The sequence below is a fragment of the Bombus pascuorum genome, chromosome 1 (assembly GCF_905332965.1).
Source record: "Bombus pascuorum chromosome 1, iyBomPasc1.1, whole genome shotgun sequence".
Taxonomy (NCBI): Eukaryota; Metazoa; Arthropoda; class Insecta; order Hymenoptera; family Apidae; genus Bombus; species Bombus pascuorum.
In genome coordinates, this window is record NC_083488.1 from 6,310,165 (window position 1) to 6,337,514 (window position 27,350).

A 27,350-nucleotide genomic window follows, 5' to 3' on the forward strand; every position below is an offset into this window, starting at 1 on the left:
CCCCCTAGGGAGGGGGGAGGGTTCGTAACTTTCGAATTAAGGGTGCAGCCAGCCATATTTCCAGCTAACGAATCCGCGTAGGGGGAGTTTGGTCAATGCATGACACCCTCAATATTTTATTGTAGCTTCATTGAGACGTACTGGTTTCGTGTTAAGCCAACGTTTCTGATTTACGAGGAAATTAGAGAGAAGAAGGGTACGAAGGTTCATTATCTCTCTGATGTTTCATTAGCGGCCTGATTACGTTGAAATACTAGAATTTTTTACAAAAGCACGAAGTTCGATGAAAATTGTATTTAAATCGCGGAAATTTTCATTGGTAATTATGCAGTTTAATGGATTTTTCCAATCTGGACATTAACTTTGAATGAAACATGAAATTTCCAAAATTTCTGGTTATTTCGTAAGAAGAGATGCTGGCTTTAAATTGAAAAATGCTCGAAATTATCAGGTGATTAGTTGAAGAAACTAATACATAGTAGAGCACAATAAATGGGAGATTTTTCGCGAGAGAAAGATATTTGCAACTTTTTTGATGTTCGTCTCCTATCTCTGAAAATTAGAAAATTTGACAAAATATTGCAGTAGTCGATTTTATATTCCGGAGATTTTCTCGTGGCGCAATCGCCGTTATTGTTTTAACAAATATGTCGTTCTAAGATTTTTGCGGAAGTTTCTATCGGCTTAACGCGAAACAGCTTTTAAGCTCATATCGGCGTACGTCGACCGAGATAAGTTAATTATAACAGCGGCAGGTGCGTTTCACTATATAAGCCGAAGTTAATTTTCAATATTTAAAATTACGCGAAACTTAAACGGCCGCAGGCTGCTCCTTTACGTGCCGGAGGAATCTTCAATAATTTATTGCATTTACTAACGATGGATTAGCTATCGCATAAAATCGTCCATAATTTAAATGGAATGACGATATATCGTCTCTGGTGTGAAACCTCGTACGTTATTCATCCAGAAATCGTTATCGCGTCTCATGCACATTCGCTGATTTTATACTCCCAAGTTTCGTTATTAATTAGATAATCTCACACACGCGTATAACATCAGCCGAAGTACTTCTTTATCCTCTAAGTTTCATACGATATTTGAATTTTTGCTCCATTATAAAATAATGTTGAGATACTCGTGTCTCAAACGGTTATTTAATTCTATGAAATTGCATTTTCTTTCTATTCTATTGTATTCGTAGTGAAATTTAAGGAAGGTTCGATCAGAATTAAACTTTTTCCCACCTGTAATGTTTCTTGAAAAATTGTTCCTGTTGAGAATTTCGGATTTTAATAGCCGAGATAATGGTATATGGGCATTAAATTTACACTTGGAATTTATATTAGAATAGTTATATATTTAGTTTATAAATGATTCCAATGATATTCATCGATACACACTTGCACGCATCTCCGGCTGTTAACCGACTGAACAGTTTATATTTATTTGTTTCGAGACGCCGCGCACACACATGCTTGTACGCACTGATACTCACATACAAGTAGTACTATTACACACCTAACATTTCTAGCACATAACATTATACATATCTCAATAGTTCCTTTCTATAATAATGAAATAAAAATAAAATATGAAATTCTGGCGAAATTGTCGAAGGATAACGCAAGTAAACGACGTTCAAGTACAGTCAGACAGGTGTTCCATTAAATTTACAGTATAAAAGAAGCTAGCCGATTTCTTGGGACGATGCGTTAATGACATTTCGCAACGTAAGACAGTGGCGAATAGGGAAAGTGGCGAGCATTGTCAGGTAAAAGGAGGATAACGCTAGAAGCTAAAACGAAGACATCGAAGGATAATAGCGGTCTATGGAATGAATTATATATTTGTTGCTTACTTAGTTTTCGTGTCTAATGACGAGTGAAGAAGAGATAAAACAGGAAGAGGGACTGGAATAAATTTTGTTGTCCAAGAAAGCTTGCATTAACGAGCACAGCTATCATGTTCTTTGTTTTCCTGGCGTCTTATCTTCATTTTTCGCTGTTTAGGAGATAATAGTTAATAGAAACGCGACTCCTGTTCCTTGTGCATGGTCCTGATTTGTGTCAATAGCGTTGATTAACCGCGATCATTAACGGAAAATTTAACCGTGCAAATATGTACATAACGCATGTAATATACAGAAATGGTCAAGCGATTATCGAGGGATCTATTCGTGGATGAGAATTGAATGTTTGTTAATTAGTTGAAATATTTCAGCTAATTATGATCTGATAATTAAGTAGCTTTATTCATTAGTCTTGAGGTACCGAAAATTCTGATTCGAAGCATTAGTTCGGTGAATCGTGCTGTCTTTTATGTCGCAGATTTTCCTCTGTCCACGTACGAATCGATCGATCAATTAATCCATCAGTGTTCATTCATCCATGCTGTGATCACAAGCTACTATGTTTACACGTAGTACGAACAAAAAAGAGTAAACTTCGCTATCAATGGCTCCTCAAACTCACTGAACTTCCCTACTAGAGTGGCATCAGTATAAAACTTAGATCGAAAAAGTTCTAGCTTTTTACACACACATACACGTAGTCCAGTGTATTTTTCAGTTTTAAACGATTAACGTTAAATCTCCATTAGAAATTGACATTATCAAAGAAAAAACAGGACGTACTACGTTGCACCAATGTGGACAGTGGTTTTCTTCTTGTTTTAATTGATATCTGCTTGTTCATCGGTATGTTTTCTGGGTTACCCAGGGACGAACAAACACATTTATCAGCGGCACGTCCACCCGTATCGCACGTTCGCTGTGCTTTTAACATGGAGAATTAGCACGTTTGTACGCTCGCTCGGACTTTTCGAGCCAAAATGCAATTAACTTTCGTCCTCCCCACACCTCTTTATATAATATATTTCCTCGCTTAAACGACATGCTTTCTAGGTCACGCGTGACGCACCGGTTTCACCACAATTCACAAGCGATAGTGATGTTGCCTTCACTATCGTTTGTGGTCGTTACTTCTATAATGGAATTACATGAATTGTGAATGAAAATTATAACGAATAATTGGATATACGGATTTCTCATCTACCTGATTCTCCTACGGTCGAATGTTTCATTTATTTTGCCGTGAAAACGAATCTTTCACAATTTTACAAGATTTCCTTGAATCCTAATATTTATTATTGATTCATTTAACATTCGATATCTTTCCTACTAGCTGTAAAGGATGGATCTGTTCGAATGAAATAAAAATTCAAATTCTTGTCCGTGACAGTGGTTCCAAACGCATTTCCGTATTTACGCGATACGCATTGACTCGGGTCCATTGTCGTATCAGTGGCTACGACAGTTCGAAAATCGGTTCCCCGTAGACGTTTTCTCCGCTTTCGATCGCGGAAACTCGAGCATGTCGTTCCGCGACAATCACGTTTCCTCGACGTGGCATAGATGTAGTCGTGGTCGTGGTCGTGGCGAAAGCAGAAAGTCTGAGGGACCGTAATGTCGACGGATGTCATTGCACCTTCGTCTTCTCTTTTTCCACTCGCAAAACAGATCGGAGCTTATTTCAATACGAATCGAGAACGGATTGCGGATATCAACGTCAGGAACCTGAATGAAATTACCATAATAAAGGGGCTACGCCCGCTAGAGACGACGGTATCTGGACGACAGCCTGCGCCAGGATTCGGGAGGCAAATGAATTATCGTATCAAACGCAGAAAATCGCTTATCGATCCCTTATACGTCGAGTTCTCTTCAACTTCCTAACCAACCCTTTCGAAGTAAAACGAACCAATTACTTCTTCTTACTTGGTTTATTTAATGCAGATTAGCCAAGCGAGTTGTATCGAGAATCTTGTTACAAGATCTACAGGTATTTCTGTAGCTTCAGTTCGGTGACTCGTTTAATCGAGGCAAGTTGCAATGTTAGTTCAAATTTGCAGATGTTTCAAAGTCATTATAATTAGAAATTCTTAAAAGATTGTAACATTCAACACACTTTATTTTACGTTTTAACCAGCAGTTAACTTTCCAGCAGTTTATATTCGATTACTAAAGCTACAAAGGAGTATGTTAAAGAATGGCCATCTTTAGACCTTCGTGCGAACGACAATGCAAATTCATTGTCCTCCTTTTCCAAGGTTATACTGACCAATTCACTTACTGACTAGTTTTACATATCACACACGTTTATCTATTTTCTCTTGCAATTAGCTTTGCATTTCACAACCTATTTTTAAAATCCATTCCTGTTTCCCTTTCGCACATCGAGGGTCTCTAGAGTTGCGCGACCGAATTTTCCCCGCGACTGCCCGTTAACGCGACGAAGACTGCAGCCAGCAGACGATATTTCATTCTCGTTCGATGGCCAGAGACGATCGCGACGAACGAAATGTAGTGGACGCGACGGCTACGATAGAGAGAAAGGAACCATCGTAGCGCGAGGATACGTCGATTATCGGGAAAATTCGGGCTTTTTTTCTTGTTCTTTTTTTCAACGACGGCGCTCACTCCAACTAGAATTAATCTCTTTTTCGGGCTGGACGAAACCGTTGGCCTGTGAAGAGTACCAGAAGACAAGGACAGCGTGTGGCAATGTTGGTAATACGGCGACGCGAACCGGGAAAGGGGTGCTTTCTGCTCCTCTCAAAGCAATCCCCTGCGCTGTGCGTTGAAACAATGCCGCCTGTGAACTTGCTCGAGCACGGAATGGAACGGAACCTGTTGCAGCGCGCGACCACGGCGTCACGGGAAATTGGATTTTTTAGAGTGCTTTGGTCCCTCAGCCGGCAGCGACGCTGCTGGCTGGATGCGATTCTCGTGTATGTCGACGCATCGTCAACCGGGTACTCAGGATTTGGTTCTTCTATGCGCGATACGCGAACGAGATACGCGACGGGTCAACTTTGTTACAGCTACGTTCAACCGCTTCACGGAGGGTCCGAGCGGACAATACGCGAGTTATGAGACAGTGCCGGCTACGTGTCCAGACTTCGTTGACGCTGCTCTAATGAGCTTTACGCACTTTTCCCGAGGACAATGGAATTTGACCCAAGCTCCGTATGCCTGGCACAGGGAATTCTGTTACGATAGCACTTGGTGGGAGACGACACGTAGGAAGCGGTATATCGATTCACTGTTATTTGCGTCCTCAAAAACTTTAACAATTTTACGCTGAGTTCCTATTGCTGTGTCCTCGAAAGAATGAGCGAATGTTGATAAACTTGACTCTACGCTATTTTTCTAAATTCGAATAATAAATCCACACGAAGCTTTCAGATCTCTATGTCAACGTCGTAGCGAATATTATTTTTATTAACGAAACAGTGCCAATAACGATGATTCGTATTTGACCTGTAAGATCTGTATATTTCAAGCTCCATATTGCATATAACGAGGAGCGATACATTTCCAATTTCACGCGTTCGTGTCTTCCTTCTGCAATCGTAGAACGCGGCGAAACGAAGCGAGGCGAATCCGCGTAAAGGATATTTAATCGAACGAATGAACAACAGTGAAATAAGACGCGCGGTGGAACACGGGAGTAATTAATGTCTCGTCGAAATGATTAATATCCGCGTAGCAGACTCAGGAGAGTAACCGTTAGCTGGCAATCATTTTGGTAATGTATAATTCCGGCGACGTAACTGCAATTATAGTTCGCGCGTAATCTTCCTGTCTCCGTTCTCTCTGTTCCTAACGATCGAGCGGCAGCCATGCTGGCATATCTCGGGCCCAGACCGACCTAATCTCACAGACACGGCTAATAACAAGCCCGAGATACCATGATGCGTGCACATCAACAGATATTACCGTGAACGTAACGTATTTCGGTCTGCTTATCGGTCGATAGTTTCGTCTTAACGACCGTTTCTCGCCAAAGAAGACGACGAGAAGCGTACAGCTGTTTCCATCCTGTGACTTTCAACGGGGAGACTCGATTTTCCACGGGAAACTTTCGAGCCCATCTATTGCCAGCCAGAGCGGCAACTTGTCTGCGTGGGTGATGCATCGCGATACGGCCACGTATCTTCGTACATAGCTCCGCGATTTTTATGTAAAAGGACTCGGCGAACTTTTGGCCCCCGAAGACGCTCTACTTTTGTGTCACTTCGCATGTATGTACTTTGCTGGATTGAACGGGAAGAACTTTTCGGAGAGCGCCGGTGTATTTCGACGTTGAGGTTCCGTAGATAAGGAAACGCGTGTTCTGGTTGTTTCGACTTTATGGGAACGGGTTTCAGATTTCGGATACTCGACGCTGCTTACGTCCTATTTCTATTTTTCTGATACGATTGGATCGATTCTTATAGGAAAATAAATTCTCGGATATACGTAAAACGATGGCACTAGCAACATCATCGATTTCTCTACTTTTCTACTGACCGAGTTGATCGATGTGGCTTCTCAACAGCTCCATTATCGCATCTTTTATGAGAGAGAAGAAAATGCATTAACGGAGTGTGTATTCTAATATCTTCCAAACGATGCCAACTATTTTCTTCCCTCCGTTTCTGTCGCACCAAGTCCACTACGGCGCCCTAGATAATTCGTCGATACGCGTTGAACTGCCTCGTTGGTAAAAAAAAAAGATGACTCGAGTCGTCGTATTCGAGCTATTCCGCGTCCTGATGTGTCCCGACGTCAAGGTGCAAACTATATGGCACATGGATGAGAACGAAAATGCTACTGAAGTCGCGGAGTTTGTTAGAATGCCTCCGACATGTTCGTAACTCATCGACCTGATATAAGTAATACCGACTAAGCAGCAACATTGTTATTGCGGTTGGTGCAGGTAATTCTATCACAGCAGTAAGAGGGGCCACGTCGCAAACGGAATGTGCAACGGCTGCACGCGAACGTAAGCCGCGACTCGCGAAAGCCGCTACACACAGGAGAGCAAGAGAAGAGAACGAAGAGAAGGAAAACAGAGACAGACAGTGTGGAAACGAACAAACAGGTATAATACGAGAGAGGAACGTTTTATATGCACGACGATGCCTCTTGGATGCTGTCGCGCATACCGATCGCCTCTCCACGTTCCTGGAAACGTGTAAACGATGAGTTTTTCACCGACTATACCGTTTCGATGTTCGAACTCGTACGCGCCTCGGCCCACGACACTCGCACCTCGTCTCTCTTTCATTCTCAACATTCATCTCGCCGAATTTTCCACGCTTTTTCGTTATTCAGTTTTGCCCGCTATTGCCATGGAGTCCCGACCAGATAACAATTTGATAGTTCCAAATTTGAGTGTGATTTTTATGTATATCGATCGATTTTGTCGTTATTGTTGTCGTCGTTCGGTTTATTTTTGCTTCCTCTTTTTCTTTTTTTTTTCAATATAGTAGATATTTTCGTACTTTCATTTCGCTGTCACTTCAACTACCCTCTTTGTTTATTAGATATCGGTTTTTACGCTGTTTGTGTCCGAACGAGATATATTCATCTGGCGTGACACACGCCATGAAATGATCGGCTTTGACACACACACTATTTGCTCGCCGCTGAACGTTTGAATATTTTGTCGAAGGTATACACCGTATGTTACCGTACGTGATTCCCTAGCAATGTTTCGTGGTATAGGGAATTGTGAAAATGAGAAACGTGGCGTGATTGTTTTACGATGGAAATAGAAGCTTCTGGTCGTGTATTTTAACCGAGGGATTTTGGCTCTGTGATATCTCGATGTTGCGATTTTTATTAGTTATCTTGATAAACTATTCCAACGCGTTACTTTACGAAGATATAAATTTTACACGCGTTTCACGTTCTTCCTGCTCCAGGGGTATACCACAAGGTCAACATTTTCTCATCTGTTACTTCAACAACTGCTGTTTACGTTTAATTAAGTTCCACGCAACATTTCTATATAAATGCCACGAAATAGATTGCATATTCACATGATGTACCACCAAATGCTACAATAATATTCTATGTTGATGCAGTCGCATTATTTATTGACAGATCGGTGTCTATTTAACTCGTGTATTAGCTTGTAGCGACACGCGAGTAAACGGAAGATTCGAATCGGAAGAGACTCGTATTGCTGTGCCTTGGAGTCTCAACGTTGTTTTCGTTTGCTATGTTCAAAGGTAAACCAACTCCGGGCAAAATATTATCGCTGTTATTTGTAATCGTCAACCAGAGTTACATTCGAACTTTTTATAATAACAGCTGTAGTTTTAAATAGACGAACGTGTTCTCTAGGACAGTCATTATAACGAGTCCTTATAGCGAATCAGTATAGCGAGGCACACAGTCGAATAGCGAGGCACACAGTCGAATAGCGAGGCACACAGTCGAATAGCGAGGCACACAGTCGAATAGCGAGGCACACAGTCGAATAGCGAGCGACGATTACGACTGGCATACAATATTTCTGTTCTGTGGGGTTCAAAGTATTTAAGGGATCATGGGTTACTACCTAAGTCTAGTCTGAGAGTAGCTGGCCAACAATCAACAATTATTGTATACGTTGTTAATTATATCACTCGCTTATATACATCAGGTTATGTAGTTCTGTTTAATGAACTTCACTGAATATTATTTAAACATAAACATTGTAGCTTTCACAGATTATTAATCTTAACTTCAAGATTAAATTCTAACACGTATAATAAACTACCTTAAGCTTTTCAACGACTTCCAGTATCTTAACTTCGTTTCGTGCAATTTTTCATAAGTTAAAATGGTAATCGACGTAAGTACCGTTTCAGCTTCCATGTAATCGGTCTTAAATTCTATTTTTCAACGATCACGGATGCATTTCCAATCAAGGATTGCATACACTTCTATCAAGGATGCGTACGAGGAAGAGGGAAAGCAGTGTAGAACGAATTCTCCAAATTCTCCAATTAATGAGATGAAATGGGAGGAAATAAGTTTGCGACGTGCGATCGGATCAAACGAATGTCCACGGGCAAACCCCGCGAGTTTCGCTAATTTGAGTGCTGATATCATGGCAAATTTGGAATTCGGTTTGACGAGAAGCCGAGTAATTAGCTGTTGAATGTCGCGACGCAGTTCCGAGGTGCGCGTCTTGTTTGCTCGCACGGGCCGACTACTACACTTTGACAAGCTGCCACGTCTCTGTGCTCAAAACGTGCTGTGTTTTAGCTTTCGTTGCCGACAGAACTTCCCCTTAGGCGCGCTATACTCGAAAACCCTCTTCAGAATGTTAGAAACTAATTCGACTATCGAATTTTTGAACGAAACGTAGACGAACAGTTTGATAAAAATTGTTAGTTGGCGAATTTATAATTCGCGGGAGAATTTTATTCGAATATTTTCTCTTTATTCGTAGTAAAAATATATTTGTACGTTCCGGTTGTAAAAATTCCCAGATAAATATTTTTTACGGTTCTATGTAGACTCGACATTCCATTTTATTGCAGGATTTTTGCTTGCAATAAACAAATTGATTCAACAGGAATGAATGCAATAAAGTTATTGGGCGTAAAAGTTACTTTCGCGAGCCACTGCGTTCACCGAGTATAAATCAGTCGGAACAAAATGTCATTGGGCCACAAAGGGTTAATTTCCAAGTATAAACGCACAGAATATAAAATTCCAAGTTAAAACCTTTTAAGCGTGTCGCAGGAATTAAATGGAGAAAGATCGACGAAAGGAGATCGGTTGTGTAAGAAATTCAACGGTGATATAACCGAACCACTTGCCAGTGAATTAAGCAGAGAGGCAACGAGCAAAGCTTTTATTCCGACAAGGACGATCGTAGGAAATTAAACATCGATCGGGTTTCATGGGGAATGGCTGGCGGCTATGGCAGGCCTCGTCGCTTCTGCATTAAATTCGAAGACGTTACGGTCCAAGTCGTATAATTCTCTCCGTATAATCCATATATCCACTGCCTATCTATTCTAGGATTGTTATTCCCGACTCAGCCACCAGCCAGTTCAACCTCTGTAGTACTAAAATCGAGATATTGCGCCTTGTAAACTGACTATATCCATCGGACGGATTATGTGCTAACTCAAGGAGCTTACGTGCTGACTTAATAATCCTTCTTGTAAATCAACCGAGTCTCTCTTCCACCGATTCACCGATATCGTTTCGCATTTTATCGCCACTTTCGTTATTACGCGTTCCCATCCGTTCTTAAACTTGTAGGTACTTGAATCTTAAGGATTACATTCGCGTCTCGAAATGACTGCCGAGATGTTTCGTCCGATCCATTCGGGATATTACTACTGCCTCTTGTTGCGCAACATCCGTTTATCCAAGAATAAATTACTGATTCAGCAAAATTTTTATGTTTTACGATCGTTGAATCGTTTTACCATATTTTTTTATACAACAACGTTAATAAACGATTCATGTTTTTACCAAGGTTTTATAGCCAACGAAATATACGTTTTCCGAACGATCAGATTATCGCTGTTCTTGAATTTACACGCGTTTCGTAGATTGTTTAAAAACTAAGTGGCAGAAAAATAGAAATTGAAAGGAGAAACCGAAATAAAAAGTTTAATCAACGTTAAGAAAATTCAGACGTTTTACTGCTCCGTTCTATTTTTTTCTTGCCAAAACAACGTAATAAAAAGTTGATGCTTTTTAATTCACAAAAAAGGTATGCCTACTAAAGTCCAAGATTATCATCGCGGTTCTACGCGTGTATCCTGAAATTGCACGTCGTTTTCATTTGTTCGAAAGTACGCTGGAAAATTAAATATGAAAAACGGTATATATCGTTTCGCTTTCTCGAAATCAGACGTGGCTACGGAATATTTCACAATATCCGACGGCATTTGTGCGGTAAAATATTTACACGCGTGTGTAACTCGTACACCAACTTGAAATTATCATGCAACCGTTTGTAGCCGCGCGTGTCGTTCGTCTTTCCATCTTCTCGTTTCGCTTCCGTCCCCGCTTTCTCTTCCTCTTCTTTTTTTCTCCCTCTGCCTTCTCTACCCGACGCGACGTCGCGGTTTCCGTGGATTTGCATAAGTCCACGAAAGCGTCAAATACCGTATACCGACAGGAATATCTTATCAGGTTGCGAACGTTCCCCTCGTTACGATACGAAACACGCCGAACAATTTTTCTTGTTGGAACGCCATCGATCTGACTGTTTTACATTGATTTCTGATTAATTTAACTTCCCTGTATATTTCGTTTCTGAAAACACAGTGGCGTCAAAAAGTATCTGCACACTGCCTTATTTCCCAATTTCCAAGTTCCCAAAAGTTTCTCTTTTTTCTTATCAGGTTCTATATTTCATTTTCTTTTAAAACTTAAAAATTCATCTTCAAAACTTTTATTAAAAACTTGTACAATTTTTGTAATAGCAGTAGTAGCCAAATACAAGCAGACAGAATTTTTTTCGTCGATGATGGTTATCGGTAACCAAAATAAAATTCGGACCTTCGATAATGGTTAGCTGTAATCAAAAAGGAAATTGGAATCACTTGTAATGATTATTCGTAATCAGAGCAATCAAAGATGAATATTCTTTAGTCCTTTCTTTTTTTTATAAATTTTTTCCCAATTTATCGCTAACTGGCTTCCGTGTAAATGAACATTAATGTTTGCTCAAACACTGACTTCTTTTTAAAAAATATTTAAAATGACTGTTATTTTTCCTTATTTCTTATTCTTTACACTACGGTGTAATTCATTTGTTACATCGTATATGATATAATTAAATTAAATGCAATATAATTAAATAATACGTTCTTTCTGTTTTCTCGTAGGGGTTGACTCATGTCACGCATTTGACCCCTTTTCTTTCTTTACCGCGTGTTTCATAAAGATTAGTCACGATTACGGGGTGGAAAATGATCCGAGAACGATAAATGGATGGCATGCTTGCGACGCATAATGATTTTACGTCGTATTAAAGTTTAATTTATCTGTCGCAGTTTCATTAGAGCATACGATCTAAATGAATGGGTAGAATTTCTTTCTTTTTCATTTTTGATTGCCAATGTTATTGAAGTTAATGGGAAATGGTAGGTTTGTTTCGTCAAAGCGATACGATTTCTACTAAAACACAATTTGTGTATTTTGTACCGTAGCTATTGCTCATAGTAAAACCGTACTTGTACAATTAGGATTACAAAATAGAACGAAAATTGCGTGCGAATTTCTATATGAATGATATACCACCTTTCTTTGGTATACAAATTCGTGGGCTTGTTAATTCTAACAATTTATTTTACCAACCATAGAATAGTAGTTGCTGCCTGTATGTATTATTCAGAAAATTTAATAACTACGCGGCAATTAAGTACTTTTTGATACGAAGTGAATGCCAGACTGAAGCAGAATTTCACCTATTGTATGTTCAGCCATTCAACGTAGATGTATTTAATTTTCAACGTGTGTAATTTGTAATTTTTTCTTCTACCGTATCAATTGATTCTGTGTTTTTCAATGAACTTTCTCTTGTTTTCAAGTTTATATTTAAAATTCATTGTCGGAAGAGGGAGGTTTTTCGCGGGACTCTTGTATGTGCAAACGGGGCATAATTTCCAACGAAATGAATATCTCATTAGGTCACAGAACTTGCGCATTCTTATCGTGGTTATTATCATAACGTCGGTGTCGCGTGTGCGCAATTAAGCACGAGTGCTTTCCTATCTCCCTGTAATATAACATCTCTATAATACTTTTACTGCTTTCGTTTCTCATCCGTTGATCCTACTTCCTGATTTGCATAACTCCTAGAAAATTTCACCAGTCGACATCTTTTCTTCTCTGTGCTCTGACAAAATTTATCTTCTCCGCTGAACGTTGTGGCGAGATCAAATAAATGTTTCAAATTGAAAAAGAGCGGGGGAAGATTAAAACAGAAAATTACTCGTACGATCCTTCCTCTACTATACGAGACCCGTTTGCCTTAAATCGGATCAAAAGGCAAGGAATGAACTCGTCAAGAAACAAGCAGAGAAATAATCTGTAGAACTTGTATCGGAATAACAGATACGTTAAAGAAGCCGACAACACGAACCGGAGGCACAAAAGGAATTTCTATAATCTGACGAGAACAATTTATCACGCTGATATATAGAATACTTCAACTTCTTCAAACTTCATGAGATTGTAGAATTTATATAGAAAAAGAAATAGTAAGGAAAAAGACATCGAAAGAATTCGTGGAATCCCTTTTTGGTGATCACAGTATAAATTCAATCCTACGTGAATTAACTAAATTGAAACTACAAATGAAATGAAAATTCCATTCTCTAATATATCATCGAGCGATCGATTTTCTTTCTCATAGCTACCCATTGATTTCACAACCACAATTACACTCCATCGCTCTTCGATCAAGAACAACGATACCAAACTACGATCGACGACGTTCATTCCCGTCAAGCGCAATTAATACAGCAAACTTCCGATTCTTACAAGATGCTACATTTCTCTTCTCGTGATCTCCGTTTCCCTTTGACGACTCGCAGGTCTCTGACCGTTTTCACGGATTTGCATAAGGCGCCGCACCGCCGGCAACCTCGAAGAACAAATACCGTACCGCACCACGAATACCTTATTAGGTCAGAAAGTTTTGATTTCGCGGGTCTGCGACGAAGGTAGAGAAAGGAGAAATAAAGGCAGAGAAGAAGAAGAGAGAAAGAGAAGGCATGCGCCTCTTAAAACCGATCCTTGCTGAATATAATTATTCGCTGGCCAAGCCAGAGAAGGATAAATGGATTCCGCTGGCATCGAGCTGGCGACAGATGTTTGATCTGTTGGAAAGTTCAGTTAGAACGACGTTCCTTGCTTACGGTTTCGCTCCCTGTTCGCGCTGAAACGTGTAACGCCTAGCGAATACTTCTCAGTGTCCTCGATACTCGCGTGCACCTGTGTTTCGCGCGTTTCTTTTCGAACAGGTCTTGATTAAAGCTTAAAAGTATACGAGAAGCTCTCCTAGTGAAAGTTTTCGATGATGTTGGAATTATTCGAATGGGATGTTTGGTTCAGAGGCTCGAAAATTAGTCTTCACGTTTATTAGGGAATTTTTGTACGGGTATCGCCAGTGAAGATTTTAATGTCTCTCGTGTTCCAGTGCTAAACTTTTTTCCGAGGTGAGAGGTCGAAATGGATTATTTTTATATAATCGACGTGATATGGTTATTGTGCGATTGGTCATGTTTTTGCAGGTACCGTAAGAAGTAATTACGCGATCAGAGCCCGTAGTTTGCCGAACTAATAGCTGAGCTATCGCTTAGCAAAGGGTTCTATTACAGAGAGTGATGATGCAACATACCAGCGGGGGGCTGATTTATAGGGTGACTTGTAACATTGTGGTCTAAATTTCGATCAAAAATAGATTCTGAATACCGAAAGGATGCGAATTGTTACGTTGTTTTTGCCGAATTACCGAATATGATTTAATACGGTCGTGTCTCATTATATTTCGTCAAGCATTAGGTTGTCCGGAAAGTGTCTTTCCTTTATAGACACGTCTTTTACGACGATGCATCTTTATACAAACATGAAACCTAATCTGTCGAAAGTTGTGATCTTTATTTTGAAAGAACAAAATGGAACAAAATAATATAAAACGGAAAATCCATTATTTTCTTATAAAACGAAAGAAACTTTTCGGACGACATAATACATACGTATTTCTAGACTTTGGTAAGTAATTAAATACATTCGTTAAATAGCTAGTCTTCGTGGAAATACGATTAGGCTACCCGAGTACTCGTACCAATATACGTTACCATTACCACGTCTTTGAATCCAAAGCATTAAGTATGTTTAATCGATTCTAGATATGTTTGTTCAGTCTGTTGAGCATACGCTGCCGCTTATATTGGATCGATCCCGTTTACCTTCAAAGCTACCTAATATTGAACACTGATAATGATGATCCAGCATTTCTATATATGATATCCAACCAGTTATAGTAGTATATTAATTTCAAATAAGATGGAAATATAAATTATGCAACCGCTCGTTTGCTTTTTCATTTATATACCGCTTAATCGTCCACTAGATACTAAAATTTCGTTTGAACAAATGGACCTGATATAAAGCAAGTTTCACTATGCTCGTATCTTGATACAATCTATGCGATAGAATATGCGATAAAGACGCTATAATCTAACAACGTTATCCAGTTCCTTCTCTCTCAAACATTGGCACAAGTCCATTACTTCTTAAAAGTACAAAACACGTTTATCATTCTCGAGCCCTTCCCCCTGCCCCCTTCACCTTCTAAATTTCAATTACCAGGTTCCCAACGAGGAATTAAAGTCGGCAATCCCGGTGGCGAAGTTTCGTGAAGCATCGTCACAAAATCCACTCGGCAGTTGCATGGCGAAGGTAGAAGGCAAGGTAAACAGGCCGGAAGTTCGGTCGTCCTCGATAAGTTTCGTTTTCAATAAAGGCGAGAGTCAGGTTTACCTTGGCCATACAACCGACAAACGGCTCGCATTATTAATTCGCAGGTAAAACAAGCGAACTCCCAAGGAGTCAGTTTCTATTCCTCTGGTTTTTCCCTGGACAATGAAATATCTCGACTACCTCGAGCATCGGCGAGTGGTTCTGTTTCCGATATCGTCGCGCGATCGGTTTCGGTTCGTCGCGAAATTCCACGTGCCGTATCGGTGGAATTAGTTTTTCCAACACGCCGGCTGTATCAAGTTGCCCGCAAACTCTGCCCGTTTTTCCTCCACGATGTTTTTCACGGCGGCAGAAACCGCCCAAGGGAATTCCAACGGAGAGCAATCCAACTCGATACACGGGGAAATCTCCCGCGTGGAAAAACAACGCCCGGATACCTGATCAAACGCTCCGCACGATCGTGCGCCGGTTTCATCGCCGTACGTAGAATTAACGGGAATTGGAAGCGGGTTCTTGCGCTGTCCGTGAATTACCGAGTATCAGAAGATATTGTCTCTCGTGGGAGGACTTTTGGAACACCCCGTAAATGTGCACAATCGATTCACGAAACGTTCTGCGAATGATCGTCTCGATCGGAATTCTCGTTATATACTGTAGCTGCAAAATGTATCTCAAAGTACATCGACGTGTTTATCGTAGAGCCGACGTGTTCACGTAACGTGTAACAATGATAGAAATTGGTACCTTTCTAGTAGCAGTGGTGGTTGGCGATAAAGAAACGATAGAGAAGGTGTGGTGCGATAAGAGTGGTTTTTAGCGATGGGCATTTATATTACCACACGGTTTGACGATTAATATGCTACGTAAAAATCTTTGTACGCTCATCGTTAATATTACTGTGAATATTCTATCGCTGCTTCTGTCTTTGAAATGAATGTTTCATCGCAATGCGTATAGGATAGGATAAAGCTCGCGTGTACAACCTTCTAGCTTTATTATCAAGCTGAAACACAACGGAGTTACGAGGATTTCGAAATACAGACGAATGATCTGCTTTATGCTCTGTGTCACGTAACGAAACGTAGACTGTTTTAAGAGTATTGTATATCACTGTAATAGCGAATGTTACGAGTTCATGACAGGTGTTCCGGTTTTAGATTCACTTACGTTATTCACGTGCATTCTATCTTCTGATGCATCTAACTTGGTTTTCATAATTGGTCAAACGAACTCGATTACCTGAAACAGAAAGAGTTAATTAATTACGTAAACGAGATATTTTATCGTCTGCTAGTGTTATAGAAAAAATTTAAGAATTTTTAACGGGCTAATGAATTGAAATAGCAATTTTCGTCAACATTTTAATGCAAACTCAAAATAATACCAGTTAGGTTATTACGGGAGAAATTTGAAATTTCATTAAAATTCTAAACTCAAGTTCCACATTCAGTGAAAACAAAAGGGAGGAAGAAGTATTTCTTGAAATTGTAGAATTCTTCTCTCGTCGCGTGAGAAAACCGACGACAATGATAGAATTTTCAGGTTAAGGACCACGTTCCCGCTTTCTAACGGGCTTCATTCTTATTCCTGCAAAAAGTTTCGACCAGCCGCAAACTGGTCAATTGCTCGTAGAAGTTAGGCGAGAATAATTAAAAGATTCAACAGGGCCTGAGAGCCATGGGACGTCGAAAAGTACGCGGGATAACTTCGTGCTCCAGGCTGTTTGTTAAATATTCATAAGCTTTTTCTCGAGTTGACGTTTCAACATCGCCAACGACTTGCCGTTTTTGCAATTGAAACTTTATCACCCTTGTGAACTATGTGTCGCCGCCTTGCAGCCCAAGACCTTCGTAAAAATATCGTCAACCGCAATAATTCTCTTCCACGAATTTACAAGCCGCCAGCCACCGTGCGAAATATCCGTTTCTTTCCACCAGTTCATATAAGTTTTCCGCTATTCTTCCCGCTATCATATTACTTACAACTTTTCTTTCCCTTTTCTATTTCAAGTTCACAGGACGAAAGAATAATAAATCATATCTTTCGTGTTTTACAGAGGAACAGTTTTAAATTGTAATATATCGTCAATCAATTTCAAATTATCAATTTCTCTTCGTTTCAAAAATGTCAGCTATGTGGATCTATCAGCTCTTTCTAAACGACTTGTGTCTTTCGATTTAACGAGTCTCCTTTTCAATTGTTAAGTACATTAACTCTAACTTTACCAGTTCTTCTTCTTCTCATTCTTATATTATCTGTTTATCGATTTCTCAATTTTTGTTGATATAAGAATTAGACGAACAGACGAAGTAACAACGAATGTACGATTTTTAATTAAACTTTCAAACCGGTCACTTGACCTGATCTGGTAAGGTTAGTGTTAAAGTCCTCTAGTTATTAAGTAGCATAAAAATTGCAAAATCAACAAAAATAGTTCTTCGTCAACTTATTGAATTTCTTCCCATAGTTCTCGTATATAATTACATCACTCGTCATTTTTTGTCAAAAACTGTCTTTACTCTACCAACGTTCGCCCTGTGAGATGCGCGCGTCTCCACTTTGTTCAACAACACAAACGAGATTTCGTATCCGCGCGATACGCTCGCCTCTCGACAATTTCCCACGAGAAGTTACGCGAGCAAGCACGCGCGATTATCCAGCCTGTTCGCTCCGATTGTGGCAACCGTATGGAGATACACGTACGTACACTGGTGCATAACCCGTCATAGCTCGGTTATGGGTGCGCCGAAGGAGAGAGAACCGGAGTCGGGGGACTACGGCATTAAGTTTATGCCTCGCGCAGAATTACGTAGTTTAACACGTTGATAACCAGCTAGACGTTGCCACGGGTCCCGAAATGACAGTAACTTTCAGTCGGCGACAGAACGGCCGGCTCAATGTTTCTCGGCGATACTTTCCATGGACGATGGAGAACGATCCTTGCCACGCTATGGAATTGTTCCGCTGTTTATCGACCCAATGCAAATCACGATAACTCGATCGTTGCTCCCGGCAACCGGTCCAACGCGATCAGCTCAGTTTGCATAGTCGATACGCGGTTTAAATACGTTGTTTAGCTATTATGCAGTTTGATTCTAACGGATCGTTGTGGATTCTTAGCAGTTGAGAAGCCCAGGTGGTTATAGGTGGATGATTTCGATGATGGAATCGTTTGTAAGTATTAAAACACGTATGGGAAGCGATATATAGCGTCAGGAATGATTGGGAAATTCTTGAAGCCTTTAAGAATTATTATGCGGCTTGAAACGCAGTTTATAAAATAAGGGTAGTAAGAAAAGAAATCCGAAAACGCACGTGTAAATGTTATAAAGTACAAACTAACTGATCATTCTATTTGGCATAAAGTTGGAAAATCGTAAAAGTTGATTATAACCTGCAATTTGTAACTCGTCAGTTCGCTAACGCTGTTGATTGGTAAATTATTGCGCGAAGGAACGCTGATTAAAAACTTTCCGATTCGAGAATCCTCGACGTTAATAAATTCATAAATTCATCGAACCAATCGAAATGATTAAATGGTTAATTCAAATGCCACGGATTACATCTCTTGTGTTATCCTCGTAGAGGTTGCTTTGTTGTTTTCATCGTTTAATTATGCCGTGCTGGTAATTACATACGCGATTATTGAGCAATAACTTGTTAATGGATTGCGTCGATGATCGGCCAACTTCCGACAGAACGCACGATCAAACGTGTATGTACATTATACTTCAGCACGTAAATTAGCTCTGCCTTTTCGCGTGTATGTGCACGCCATCGTACGCGACGCGCATATGGAAACGACGATATTTCCTACTTCGTTCCATTTCCCGCGGGAAATTTTCACCGCTGCTCAGTGTAAACTCTATGAACGTTCCTCCCTTGAAGGGTCAGTCGAAACTTAATATCGCGGTCCGATAGTGGACCATCGAGCCCGGCGTCAACCGTGAAATGCAGTTTTACGATTCTTTCTTCAGGTATCTGATCGGGGAAGATGCAGTCTTCGTGATATGGCTGGGGTATAAATCAAGTAGCTGTTCTGATTGACGCAGCAACGTCTTGGGTCACCGTGGTATTTTGTCTTTGTCAGTAGAGACTGACTCGGTGCTAAGAGATATCTAAGACTTTAGACTTTTATCCTCTCAGTTCTTTATTATCACAGGATATACGAGCAATAAGATAGAATATATAAAACATAGAGTAACATTTGGCAACAGGAATCCAACATTGCTCCAGAGAGATGAAAATGGAAGGACTTTGTAATAAATCATTCAAATGAAGAAAAAATAAAAATTATCAGTGTTGAGATATGTATAATTTTCTGTGCTGGACTGGGTTAAATACGTATTAGGGATACTTGTATGTGAGTATCAGTGTGTGGATACATGTGTGTAAGCGTCAGAGGGCGTCCAGCCCTTAGTTAGGACAAAAGACGATTGGCAGTGGTTTAGAAACATCTGGCAGAGTCGGTTAACAGTCGAGTGTAGAAGAAAGTGCTGAGACGCGTGCAAGTGTGTATCGATGAATATATGAGAAATCGTCCATGAAATAAATATATTATTATTTTAATATTAATCCTCAGTGTATATTCAGTGTTCCTATAACATTATTTCGGCTTCAAAGATCCACAATTCTCAATGATCAATTAGAAACGAGTTAGAGGATCGTGTAGGTTTGTGAAGCAGTTCAGTTACGATTTTAACCATCCTTCTAACTATTTCATAGCTTGATCAACGTCAAGTTGATGTTTGCAATTTAACTGCAAGCGACTGTAAGTAATTACATATGTCCTGAAAATGCGACAAGCGCGTGACCATGTAAGTTTTCGGAAGATCTCGCACGTGATAGCTTCTTCCGAAATGTAAAATGGACGATTCAGTGAAGCCAGGAGCCGACGTTGCGTAAGCGGCACGAGCAGGTAATCAAATAAAGCAAAGCTTCCAGTCCATTATTCTCGTTCCACTTGCACTTCAGCCCGGAAATCGTTGACCTATTTATCCAATCGTTATAAATAGGAGCAAGGACTATCGATCCTTGCATTCCCTCGACAGCTGATCGATAAATCACAGCGTCTACGAACAATAATTTCGCGCAAGAAACATGCGGATGATAATTCATCTATTTTTCATAGACACTTCTCGACGAAAGTGTGCTTTAGGCAGATATGTATTTCGTTAAATTAATAATCTACTACTCTGAAAAACTAGCGGAAATTCTTGACATTTTTTCTTCTATTTTCTTGCCATTATACTATTTTATTAACAACATTGAGCATTCGTTGCTTTGACATCGCCCATTCGCGAACATTCGTCCAGAAAGCTTTCGTTTCTGCATAGCTATTCCTATATCCTTTTCCTGTACGATCTACGAAAGAATCTCAGGAAATGGCAAGATTAAGTATGTCCAGTGTCCACGCTTTTCTTCGTCAGAGGCTGCTTTGGATATGAACAGCGAACGAAGAAAATTCTGGCGGTGTAAGATCGTCGAAAGGTAAAACTGAAAAGCTGTAGCTTAAAGCATCGTTAGCGTAGTCGTATACCAAGATAGTATACAAGGATTGAGGTTCGAGTTGCAACCATAACTTCGCCATTATCCGACTTGCCAACTTTCTGTCGCTCTGGCTTCGTCTCCGTCTTATTCTTTCAGCCTTTTCCAAGTGTATCTCGACAGTCTTCGTGGCTCCTTCTCTCCTTTTTCCCACCTCCCTCCTGCCTTTCTCTTTCCATTTCAGACTATACTCATTTCTTGTTCCTTAGTTCATTTTCTTTTCTTTCACTTACGTGTTTTTTTTTTCTTTTTGTATTCCTAGTTTGTCTCTCTTTTTCGCTATTCGTTTGTCCGATTGTTTGCCTGCGGTTACATCTTGGCGAACGATTTTCGCACAGGTTTACTCTGTTCCTCTAACTTTTCGTTTGCTTTCGTCCGTGTTTCTACCAACCACAAACACAAAGATGTAACAATGCAATGATGGACGGGGGATAAATATTGGTTGAAAGAGCGAGAACCGTGGGACAAGACAGCGGAACGTCGAAGAATCAGCTGCGGGGCTTGTTTGGACTGTGCGTGAGAGAACGATATGACAGATTGCTTTCGATGCTATGTTTAACTAGGATTTCGCTTCGAGAACATCCTAAGTAGAAGATAAACGCCGAGACGAGGGAATCGATCTATTTCCTGTAAGTTGTCGGTCAAGTTAAGGTGCTGTTCGTCAGGGTTGTTATTGGTTTGAGAACAAACAGGTATTTTCTCTTTCATTATCTTCCGTGCGAAGTGTGTTTTTCTTATAATTGAAACAGTCATCGATATTTTAACCTCGCTGTTCTTCTTGTATAACCCAAAATCGATGTCACGTTTCGATTAATATTATTACAAATATAAATAGCTTTTATACGTTCGCTTTTAGTACTCGATATCTGCATTGAATTTGTGTATTCACAAAACGAGAAAGATATTCGAAGAGATGAGGAAAACGACAGAATTGACTTGATCGATCGCTGTAATCTTATTACAACACAGTTCACAAAAGTCGAAATCTTTTCTAATTATATCGAGACTAATCTTAGCAAGTCTGGTTGAACGACCGATTTCAAAATATAATTTAAAATTGTACATTCATCGTTACTTCTTTCGTTCGTCTAACTTTATGCAAATTCTTATACTAAGAACAATTGACAAATTGATTAATCAGATAACATAAGAATTTACGTAACATTAAACGAACAAAAGAAATAACATTGAATGTACGATTTTAATTAAATTTTCAAACCGGTCGCTTGACTGGGTCTGGCTTAACATTGAAGAACGATATCGCATGATATTGGGTTGTCCGAAATGTTTCTTTCGTTTTATAAGGAAATAATAGACGCACAATGTTTTTGGTTTTATATAGAAATTACATAGAAAATAGAAATAGAATGAAATGGATCATACCTAATTCAATAAAATAATATAAAACAAAAATTGTTGTTCACTTATTATCATTTTACAAAACGAAAGAAACAACCTACTATATACGTAATGTGTCATCAGCTACATCATCATACATACACCATCATCGTTACCGCATTAAAAACCAATCGTATAACAAAATACCTTTGCCCTGATTAACATTATCATTAATGTAATAATGTAACGTCGACGCAATGAATTTTCCTCTAACGTTGTCCCCTAAATTTCTCCATTACATATCGTACAAACTTCCAATAGGAGAATCTCGTGACGATAAACGTTGAAAAATTGAACGACGGATTCGTCGAAAGTTTGTGGAAGGGGGAAGATATTCGCGGGGCAGGTCGTATAACATCGCGGTTAATTGAACCGGAGAGGCGAGAGATCGGCGAAGATAAGGGAAAGTCGCAAAACAGCGGCGCGAACTCGTGGGAAAGGGACGATAAGCGTCCGTTCCCTCGGAACCGTTCTCGCGGCCCGTTATCGCCCGAAACGTCAACGAAAGTTCGCCTTATCATGAGATTCGCGGTGCCTTTTTCGTGGAGGGCTCGTTACCAGAGCGAGCCTGCGGGCTCTCTGAGCAACGTCTCGAGAAGAAGTGGAAAACGCTGGATGGTCGTTGAAAGATGGAATCTCAGACGGGAAAGAAAACGAAGAATTAAGTGGATTTAAACGGAATGCCAAGCCACCGCGGGCTACGCGCAGGAAGTTTCGCCTGGAACGCCGAAAACGGAGAATAGGTACTTATTGTTAATGAACATCGTAACTACCAAGTTCTCTTGGTTCGTTCGTGATAATTGCCTAATTTGATCGCCAAGACGATAAAGTTCCAAGTCGAGTACGAATAATCGGCAATTCTTGATTCTTCATTTCTAATATCGTGTTCTTTCCTTCCAAAGAGATTTGTTCGTTTAGATATTTCTCTTAGCTTGAGGGTATCCTTTAACACTTTGACTGCCACGCCAAAATCACACGTGTCGCTCAAGACGCCACGAGAGTATTTTTATTATTCAAAGCATACAATGGCAAAATAATAATAAATTGATAATGTAAGACAACATTCTTCCCCAATGGACCGCTTATCTTTGTTACGTCGATCGACTCTCTACCTAGACCAGGCCGCGTACCGCGGGCAGGCTGGCAACCAGATATCCGCACATCCTCACGGCGTACCCTCAATAGCCTTAAGGAGACCCATCATAAAGCTTAGCAAATTCTAGCTAAGGTCCTTCAGACCGAACAAACATCTCTTTAGTAATTCATTTTCTAACAGTTTATTGTTTACTACGGGAAGATTCGGGAAAGTTAGTTTTCTCACGTATGATGCTTCCCACTCGCCACTTTCTTTCAGGGACAGTTAGCCCCTTCCTCACCCACCAACCTCGAAAATTAACCAATTACCAACAAAGCCTATTTCCCTCACTATCATAGCGAAACCCTGTCTTTAACGAATCAGCTCGTCTCATGTCCGTGAATCCTCCGCAGCATCATTTTCATAGAGAATCAGTTGCTCTTCCGTTTTCGACCTTTCACCATTCGAACTTGCGTTATTCTACTCGAACTTAGAAATTGCCATTACTCTCTATCAACTCATATTTAGTTTGTACATCAGCTGTTATAATAAACTGGAACTAATAACTTGTTATATCAGTGTCATAATCAATTTAATTACCTCTGTTATCCTAACCGAAATAGGGGATCGGACATTTCGCGGCGTCGATTATCTAATCGTAACGGGAATTTACAACTCCCGTTGATGTGCTTTCCGCGAGTGAATGAAACAGTCTTATTGGTAACGTAGCGCCTTGGTAACAATTGATAACGACATATTATAACAAGGCTTCGTCTATTTCAACAAACAATTCGCATTCGTTATTTCGTCGTGAGCAAAACGTGCAGAATATATTGTTGAAACGTGTAGAAAATATTAGTAAACGGTATTTGCTCGTTCTATATATAATAGTAAGGTATGTTCACACTTCTAACTTCAATTATACGATTATAAAGCAGCATTTACGATTATTTTCTAAGCTGTGTTTATAATAATATTCGTAGATTACCCCTCAAAGATATGGATGCAAACACAGTGCACCGTTAGATGCAAGATTTGTCCTCATTTTCTTTTTATCGATGTGCTAATAAAAATGTTTAATCGCTCAATGGGGCACTTTTTATTTCAAAGTGTCTTCTATTTATCGATTATATTCAAAATGCCCTAAGTGTCAATTTTCATTCAATTTTTACAATTCTAAGAAGTTATAAATAGTTCTGGATGTCTAAATTCTCATAACATCGATTTGGAAGCATGTCTGACGAGCACGGTCCATATCTACTTAAACCTATCCATTCCTTGCAATTCACGCGAAACGAATGTAATATTCGAATTATAATTCGCGTTTTTAATTTTGTATATACACACAGATTCCTATTTCTATCTGTGAAATACACAGAGGTTCAAAAAATATGGCACAAAGGAGGATTTTCAATCGATAGGAAAACGAGGCGCGTTGTTTCTTCTCCGAAACGTACGTCACTGACGACGCAGATTCAACGCGTTACCAGTAGTCAAGCCGTTTCTCCTTCCAGTTCGACCGACGATACCTTCAGCGCCAATAAGTGCCACGTTATAGTTCGCTATCAAACGAACTGGCATGGTGGTACGTTCGAGTCATTGGTTACAAAAGATCGTGGACCACGCGATTGCTGCGGGAAAAGAAATTTCGCGGCCGATTAGATCCCCCGCTGTAAACGAGATTCCGCCTGGAAACGAACGCCGCGGGCCATGCGATCGAAAATCGTGGCATCCAACGATCCAACTATCGTATCCGGCGAGAACCTCGAACGTCGCGATGAGAATTGTTATTTCTTTTTCTGCGCTGAATTGGCAGGCTCTGTCATTAAAGTCTAGGATTACAATAAAATCCTTGCTGTTAAATTGGTACGTGTGAAATGTTGTTTTCCCGAAACTTGATCCTAAAAAGTCAACGTATATCTTGTTCCTAATCGTCAAGCACACTAAAGAAGAGCAAGTGTGTTAAAATCATCAAATCGATATCGGCAATTGGGGAAGTTCGAATACATGCCACGTCCATGTAGACAATTTTTAAATATATAAAACATTTTCGAGGAAATCGTAAACGAAGAAACTTTAACAATATCATTACAAAAGTTGTTGAACTCTTGGACTAGATTTCTATAAATCTGAAACAAACAAGGAAAATAAATCAATTGTCCGTTCGTTTACGTACAGGTTAACGTTTTATTTGGAAACAGAACATTTTCTATGCGCCAATCTAATATAAATTGATTTCCGATTGCGCTCATCGCAGTTTCAACGACGTCAATTTCAATTCCTAAGAGTTAAAGTACGACGAAAGGTAACCGTAAAAAGTTGAATGACCGAACGAACAACTATTTATTCATTAACGTCGCATTTTCTTGCCGTTACGATCAAGAATAAGAACTGGGCACGGGACAATTACATTTTATCGTCGAATTAATTCGTTCGCTTCGAATTACCGGGAAAACTCGGTAGCAATTTCGACTTGTGCAATTATACTTATCGCACAGAGAGGAGTAAGATTCGAATTTCCGTTTCCATTTGGCCGTGATTACGGTTTTATTTTTCGGTAACGCGTATAGCTGCGGACACGACCGGGCGAAACTTTCCTCGCAAACGTTTAAAAATTAAATAATACGCTTCCGAGCGGACTGAAGCGGGAATTAAAAGAATTCCTACGAGGCACTCAATTTGTCGTGGAAACGGGATAGAAACGGACAAAGGCAAAGAGAGAAAAGATTCTTGTCGGTAGCACTCCGTTTTATTATTAATTTCCACCGGGCAACAGATCTCACGGGAACGCGGGAAGGTGATCATCGAATTAAACCGGATTTTATCGCGCACGCGAAATTCCTTTGAATTTCCCGCAATCTTCCGTTCCGTTCGAATTACTCCCGGTGTTAGAGAGTTGAACGAAATTTGTACAGAGAAAAGCTAATTAACAACTTGATTCAATGTAAACAAGATACGGTCCTGTGCCTGTTGAAGTTTCAACTCTTCTCGACAGGGCATTGCGTTCTTACTTTGTGACTGTACGCCGAGGTATGCGTTTAATTACAAAATACACGAAAACTGTAGCAAAGCATGTAGTTAAACAATTCATTTTTTTTCACGTTTTACTATAATTTTCAGAGTGTATCACGAAAAAAAAAGGACGTTTTTGTACAAATTTAAATCTTTGATCGTGATAAAGGGGAAAGGGGTTAAGTGGATGCGCGGCTTGTTCCTAAAATATAAATTTTCAAAAGGGACAAACATCTTGTGTTTCTTTTTCAATACATGTGCCGCGATTATATTGAGAAAGAAGAAGGGAAGGACGGAAAGACGGATGCGAGGAAAAAGAAAAAGCGAAGAAAAGAAGATACAGAACGACAACGCGTGAAACGTTGAAGCGTTATTATCCCTTTAATCGTGATGATACGCGTTCGCTATCCGTGTTATTACGTAGGTCGGTGTTTAGAGGCGTGAATGAAACGCAGAGCGACAACGACGCGTGTCGTCCGATCCTTTTTCTCTCCCGTTCTTCGACCGTGGATAATGAGTCGGATGTCGCGTAAACGAATGGCACGAATATTTCACACTGACATACTTCCAACGTAACGACGAGACGCGACGAATAAAACCCCCGGCCGGTGACGTACGATTGCATTAATCTCGTGACTCGTTCCGCCTCCTGTATACGCGAATACGTTGCGTGGTACGCAAACGTGATGCACACGCAACTCGTCTCGAAACGAGTATCGATGAAAGCAAAGAGAGAGAAAGGCGAATGGGCTCGACGTGAATGAAATTCACTGCTTTTCATCGGTTAAGAAAAAATACTGATAGCGACGCACAGAAAGGGATGAAAGCGACCCTCGACGCGTTTCTGCCTAGCGAGAGCGACATCATCCACCGTTCCGTGATTATATTTTGCCCCGTCATTAGTAGGAAAATAATTTTTTCTCTCTCTCTCTCTCTCTCGCTCTTTTTTTTCCTTTTTTTTTAATCACATTATGCACGTGAAACGAATGGGTGGAGTGTTCCTAGAGAGCTTTGGAGAATAGGCCGAAGAGC

At 40.1% G+C, this 27,350-nt stretch overlaps 1 protein-coding gene across 7 annotated transcripts in view; it reads right to left on the reverse strand.

Annotated features, from left to right (window-relative positions):
- LOC132915736 (fasciclin-3) overlaps window positions 1-27,350 on the reverse strand; it is a 349,287-nt gene that overhangs the window by 48,575 nt on the left and 273,362 nt on the right. Inside the window, exon 1 of one of the 7 annotated variants that reach the window (XM_060975750.1) lies at window positions 16,454-16,472. The exons of the other annotated variants lie outside the window; for them this stretch is intronic. The gene's annotated coding sequence lies outside the window, so the exon portion shown is untranslated. Of the gene's footprint in view, window positions 1-16,453; window positions 16,473-27,350 lie in introns of those variants that run through there. 7 annotated transcript variants of the gene reach the window in all.